The sequence below is a fragment of the Raphanus sativus genome, chromosome 6, assembly GCF_000801105.2.
Source record: "Raphanus sativus cultivar WK10039 chromosome 6, ASM80110v3, whole genome shotgun sequence".
NCBI classification, from domain to species: domain Eukaryota; kingdom Viridiplantae; phylum Streptophyta; class Magnoliopsida; order Brassicales; family Brassicaceae; genus Raphanus; species Raphanus sativus.
This window is the reverse complement of record NC_079516.1, coordinates 39,417,918-39,424,776: the sequence shown is the minus strand read 5'-3', so window position 1 is coordinate 39,424,776 and position 6,859 is coordinate 39,417,918. Positions and strand designations below refer to the sequence as shown.

The 6,859-nt window shown below is 30.3% G+C and overlaps 1 long non-coding RNA gene across 1 annotated transcript; it reads left to right on the top strand.

Annotated features, from left to right (window-relative positions):
- The first annotated feature begins 4,835 nt into the window (after window positions 1-4,835).
- Window positions 4,836-6,048, top strand: LOC108806132 (uncharacterized). Its single transcript, XR_001942519.2, has 2 exons — window positions 4,836-5,383; window positions 5,465-6,048. It is a non-coding gene; the product is annotated as an uncharacterized LOC108806132 (long non-coding RNA).
- The last annotated feature ends 811 nt before the right edge of the window (window positions 6,049-6,859 follow it).

The window sequence follows — 6,859 nt, the reverse complement described above, 5'->3', positions numbered from 1 at the left end:
ATACCAATATATTAAATTAAATTGGATTTCATATTGGTCACTGATTGGTTCAATCAGTTATTTTGGGGTTTAAGGGGTTTTTTGCCTATTTTATCTGGTAACTCCTAAAATTCAAACATTATTACATGTCAGATCACTGGATTTATCGGTTCGACTACTGGTCCGGATCATATATAAAACTGCTATTTAAATGGCAAAATATTTTAAATAGAAAAATTTATTTCAAATTAGCAAAAGATGTGAACATTGTTAATGAGATTTTTATCAAAAATATCCCGCGTTTTCAAAACGCGGGTCAAAATCTAGTATATATATAAACTTTGTCTCCGTGAACAAGTTAACGCAGTGTATAACACATATATTTTAAATTTGATTTAATTCATTATTCGCAGCAACGATCCAAATAAATAAAAAGTCCTATTCAAATTTTAAAAATTCGCAGTAACGATCCATTCCTTCTGGACGTTGAATCCGTCCCAATCAGACTCTTGGGCGTGGAAACGTTTACTGAAACTTCGCCCCCTAGCCATTCAGTTTTGTCAATCAGTTGTGGAAAATGGTAGAAACACAAGCTTCTGGTTTGATGTTTGGACTCCGCTTGGCCCTCTTATCAACTACATTGGACAGGGAGGGCCGAGAGCGCTTAGACTTCGCAAAGACGCGGTGGTGGCTGACACCATCAACGCCTCTACTTGAGCGCTACCACACCCACGCTCTCAGCAGGAAGTTGACCTTCACTCTCATCTTACTACTATATCTTTGCCTTTGGATAATGCTGCTGTTGATTTATATATATGGGTTGCTGGTGATTCTCCTATTTATGTTTTCAGCTGTGCTGCGACTTGGGAGGCCATGCGGCCAAGGCAAGATGCTCAGGAATGGTTCGATGTCGTGTGGTTCAGGGGCCATATTCCGAAGTATGCTTTCAACATGTGGACTGCGAACTACAACAGGTTACCAACCAGGTCTAGACTCGCGGAGTGGAGACTACCTATTTCTCCGGACTGTCTGTTCTGTTCGCGATATCAAGAAACTCGAGACCACCTCCTGCTTTCTTGCGAGTTCAGTGTGGACATTTGGAGAGAGGTGTTCACCAGATGCGCACCACCGACGACGATGTTCACGGAATGGTCAGAGCTTCTTTCATGGATCCGATCACCTGCTTCAACGAAGGCTTCTCTGCTGCGGAAGCTTGCTGCACAAACAGTCATCTACCACATTTGGAAGCAAAGGAACAACTTACTTCACAATCAGCAAACAATCCCACCATCCATTGTGTTTCAGGGAATTGACAGGGATATGCGAAATATTATTTCTTCTCGGAGACACAGAAAACTTTTTAGGTCTCTCATGACCTTATGGTTCAGTTAAGATTAGCCTAGCTTCTCTTGTCGGTTTCTCAGTTGACCCATCTTGTTTTTCCTTTTTTTTTTGCCAAGATGGCTCATGACTAAGGTTTATCTTTGTATAATTTTTCCATCATTTATATGATATTTTCAGTTTAGCAAAAAAAAATGTGCTTCTTTTTCATCGTTTACAAAAATATACCTTTTTTGTATTTTTCGAAGCTTAAAATTTTGTAAAACAATTTGGACCCTAGGCCATTGCTTACTCAGCTCGTCCCATGGGCCGAATCTGGTTATTGTTTCGATTAAAACCGAAAAATTAGGATATCTAAAATGTCGATCAAAAACGAACCAAATTATAAATACTAAAAATTCCAAGGTCGGATATCCGTTATGTTCTATTTTTATACAAATATACATATATCTACAATTAAATAGAGAGTTGTAAATGTACAATTTTATAATTATTATTTTAATATATACTTTTAATAATTTTATTTATAAAAGTTACTTACAAAAGTATTAAATTAAGAAAATATAAGATCTACAATCTGCTAAAATTTTATGTTTTTCTAAAGAAAGTTAATCAATTTTAAAATATATAGAATATATAGTTCACTAATTTTTACTTTGTAGTTTATATTATGTAAACTATATTTTTTTCGAAAACAAACTTATTTATTTTTAGCGTTATTTATATTAAATAAAGTGAACGAAATATCCGTAAATATTTGTAAATATCTATAATATTTTGGATATCTGCGAAATTGGATATCCATATTTTTTCGAAATAAAGTAAATCGATAATTCGTAAACTACGAAGCAAACTAAAAGTACTTTATAGTACTGTCCGCTTCATGCATACCCACCCCTAGCATGGACCATGCTGTATAGATTTTTCTCGGTTTATAATAGCATCTCCAACCCCATTTCAAAACACTCTCCAAATTTCATTTTGCAGTAAGATCATGTTTAATCCCATTCCAAAACTCACTCAAAAATAAAGTAAAAGATATGCTTACTCCAAATATAGAGTAAACCAAATCATTACTCTAAATGGAGTTGGACTTTTTTTATTTTAGACTTCCACATTTAAATATTTTCGTTTTAATAAAATAGTATTATAATTAAGTATATTAAAATTATTTTACTATATGTATTATATAATTTACTGTTAATATTTTTGAATTATATAAATAGCCAACTAATGAACTAGTTTATGCAACAAAATATATATAATATAAAACATAAAAAGTCATACATATAAAAACAAAAGATAAGAACCATAAAAAAGAAAATTATGCTAATTCTAATTAATAAATTAATTTGATGTACTATTTTGTTTAAGCTATATAATGTAAATTTTAATGTAATATATGTTATCTTTTTAAATCTTGTCGAGTAATTTTATTTATATAATAAAAATTAATTGTGGTTGTATTATCTTTAATAGAAATGTTACAAATTAAAATTGACTCTTTTGCAAATAGTATAAATGAAAGACGATATTACTAATTTTTAAATAAATATAAAATATAATATATTAAAAAATATTATATTTTGGAATAGAAAAAAAGTAATACATTGGAGTAAAATTCAACTCCATTTTGGAGTAGAAAATGGAGTAAAAATACTTTAATGTTACTCTATTCTTCACTTTATAATAGAGTTACGAATAGACAAAAAAAATAGATCACTCCATTTATAGAGTATGCTCAAAATAAAGTGAGGTATATATGAAATTTAATTGAAATATTTATTATTCTATATTCATTTTTACTCTATTTTGAAGAAGTAAATGAAGTTGTATGGGAGATGCTTAATACTTTGCAGATACTCTAACCAGAGAACCACCGTAAAATAAAATTTGAGTAAACATGTCAGAAGAGGTAATTGGTTAAGAGGGGAATGAAACTAGAGAACAACTAGCTGCCGTTAACTATTTATAACACACGGAATGTAACTAGTACCACCATATACATTTATTTTATGTGGTATAGAATATCATAACAAATAAACTCGAATATTTCCAAATATCGGAATTATATTGTTTTGTCAATATACTGAATATACAACTAAATTAATTTCGAAATGTATATAAGAGAATGATGATGGGGGTTACCCTGGGGACGTCCATGTGTTCAAATTATTGCAGTTCACGTGCATTTGCTTTCTCCCAAATTCGAAAAACCTTTTCTCCTTGTTTTTATTTTCTCTGCAATTTCTATTATTATTTTTAATTATCTACGACCAAATTATATTAAACGTATGGAAGCTCTGTTAGCTCAGCGGTTTAAATAAATGTTAATTAATATTTCTACACAGTCAACTAGGATTAAAATCCTAAAAACATAAATTATGTAGATTATGTAGAAAATGTTACAAGAGATATTCAGCAAGATAAAGAATATATCTTCAGATATAAATCTTAGAAGACAGTTTGGAGTAACGAAATCAGATATGTATTTTCATATGATGCTAGAATTGTTGACTATATAATCATCTATGTAATATTTTTTATCAATGTAATGCATAACTAATCTTATGTTAAAGATATTATATAAAATTGTGACTGAAAAATATTTTTTCATAAACTATTTCAACTTAGCTCGTTTATTATATGAGCTTTAATAATGTAAACTTGAATTCATATCATCAAAATCATGAGTTAAATGAGTTAATTCGTGATCTAAAAGAAAAATAATAACAATAAAATAAAATAGAATAGAATAAAACAGTGATAAAATAAATTTTTATAATATTATTCGTGATTTAAATATTAAAAATCTCAAATATAACTATTAAATACTAAATAAAAACCAACACATGACAAAAATAAAAAATCCAACACCTAAAATAAACTAAATTAAATTTTATACATAAATTTAAAAGTTTAACTTTTATATTACTTATGTATATTTTACGTTTTAATTTTGGAAGAAATTATCTTTTAAGAAGATTTGTTTTGATATTTTAATTTTATAAGATAAATATGATATATATTAAAATTATCTGTTTTTACATAAAAAATATAAGTTATCCAAATATATAATTGTAAGTGTAAAAATGAATAAGCTCATGAGCTCATGTTCATTAAAGATCGTTCATATAATTCGTAATATAATTTGAACTCGATCAATAAACTCATTTATTAAATGATACTAAAATATAAAAATAAAATATAAAAATCATACTCATGAAAATTGAATTAAACCGAGATAACTAATGAGATATATCTCATTTCGACATCCTAGTTATAAAAAAAAACTTTAAGTCAAACTATTCATATTAGGTGGTAGTCTTTTGGTAGTTCACAATTTCTTTTGGTAAATTTTTTTTTCTAGTAAAAGTTAAACCTTAACTCAATTAAACTACCAAATTCAATAACACCCCCAAGTGTATGAGTATAAATTTTTGTATTATAATATACTTCTTTCATTTCAAGATAATATGTTTTATGATTATCTATTTTCTATAATTCTAAATCAATAAAAATTTGTTTTGAAATTTAAAAGTAATCGTTATTAATTAATAAAAATATATTAAAATGTAAAATTTATTTTTGAATTATTATTTTTAAAACATGCATGTTTAGAAAACAGAGAAAATATAATTTCGAACATGTTGTAGGTTTCATTTTGTTTAGGGGGTCAAGATGCCCACGAGCATTAGCTTTTCCAATTTTAATTTTTTTCGGTCTACATGTTAAAAAAGTTTTTCAATTTGGGTGAATAGAACCACATAAGTCGACTGAAAAATTGATTTTATAGATAGACCATCTCAAATTTCCTCTCTCTAGATATTTCCTCCGTCTTCTCTCTAGACTCTGCCGATCTGATTTGTGTTTCCGGTCGACGGTCTCGGCTCTCCTAGCCACCGTCGGTCGGGTTTCTTGTTTCTTTCTCGTTTTAGCTTTCCTGTAGTTTTGATCAAGTTTTAAGTTCATCCGATTGTAATTCTAGATCTAGATCTGCAGTTTTGGGGTTTTGTGCTTAGATAACCGATGGTGATATCTTCGTTGGCGTTCATCTGCCTCTGTTCGTATTTCCTTTTTACGGTCTTGTCTCAGCTTCCGACTCTTTTTAATCTGCATGTGTTTTGATGCTTGCTTCTTGTAGCGGTTCTATCGGGCGAAGAATGATGTGCTTATCCTTGTTTCTCTTGCAACGGGTCATCTCTGGAATAGTGTTCACTTTCCTATTGCAGAGTAAGAATCTCCGGCTCGTCAATAAGGATTTGGAGCCTTGGCTCTTCGCACCTAGCATGGAGGTTTGATTGTCAAAAAGCTGGGTCTTCATCATCCTCCGGGGTTCGTGTTCTGTTTTCTCGGGGCTCGTCTAGTGGAAGAGACGGAGCAAGTTAATGAGAAGCAGGTTATCCCCTAATAATGGTTGCTCTCTGGTGTACGCTTAACTCTTTGTTCCTCATCCGGTGGACCCGTTTACTTGGGTGTTTTGTTTGTTTGATCTAGTTTCTATGATTGGATTTTCTTTTAGCTTTTGTTAATTATGTTCTGCTTTAGTTTCCGGAGATGATGTTCTAATCTGCCGGCTTTTGTTTCCAGAGTATGATCTTGTGTACTGCTGGCTTTAGTTTCTAGGAGTTTGATTACTCGCTAGCTTAGTGTTCTATCTTGTGTAATACCTTGAATCTCATCAATGGAATGTTTCAGAGGAAAAAAAAAAAAGAACCACATAAGTCATCTTCTCGTGTCAGAAATACTTATTTTTCTATTCAGTATTAGCTTTTTGATTAAATAAAACTAATTTGTACCCGATGAAGCATCGACGTGCTAACAAAAAGAAGAAGCAATATATATATACTCGCTTTTTGTATGAAAAATTATCTATTATTCAAGTTATTCACATAACTAAAATTTAGATATTTAGTTATTAAAATTCAATAATGTTACTGTTTTTAATTTAGTATGGGTAAACAATCAATTAATAGAAAATAACTTTCTTTCTTGTTTTTTTGTAAAAATTTCATTACTTCAAATAAGTATTAATTTATAATTAAAAATCAAAATGGAAACTGATAAGATAAAAAACTAGATAAAACCTTGTAAAAAAAAGAACAATAAAAGAAGGGATTTAGTCAAGAAAAAAAACAATAAAAGAAGGGGGAAGGAAGCACTCGTGCGGGCGCCGGGGGACGTTACGGCGCCCAAATGATTGTCGTCATGGGGCATGCACAAAGTGGGAAAGTGTCACACGTGTGGGAGAGGTGAAAGTGAGATGACAAGACGAGAGTGGGGTGATTATAAATGCTCGAACCAACCGGTTAGTTCTCTTCTCTCCTTAAACCGACCACCAATTGCCTTTGATGAAAAGTCAAATCCTCTCGTCCTTTATTTACAACAACGAAAATATTGGTTCCGATTAGTAACTATCGATTAATTGCAAAAAAAATATTTAAACTACGAAAAGACTTAATTAAGCCGTAGAAAAAAATTAAAATTTATAGAATGATGGAATAAATGTGTAATTGATCAAAATATTTTATATGGTATT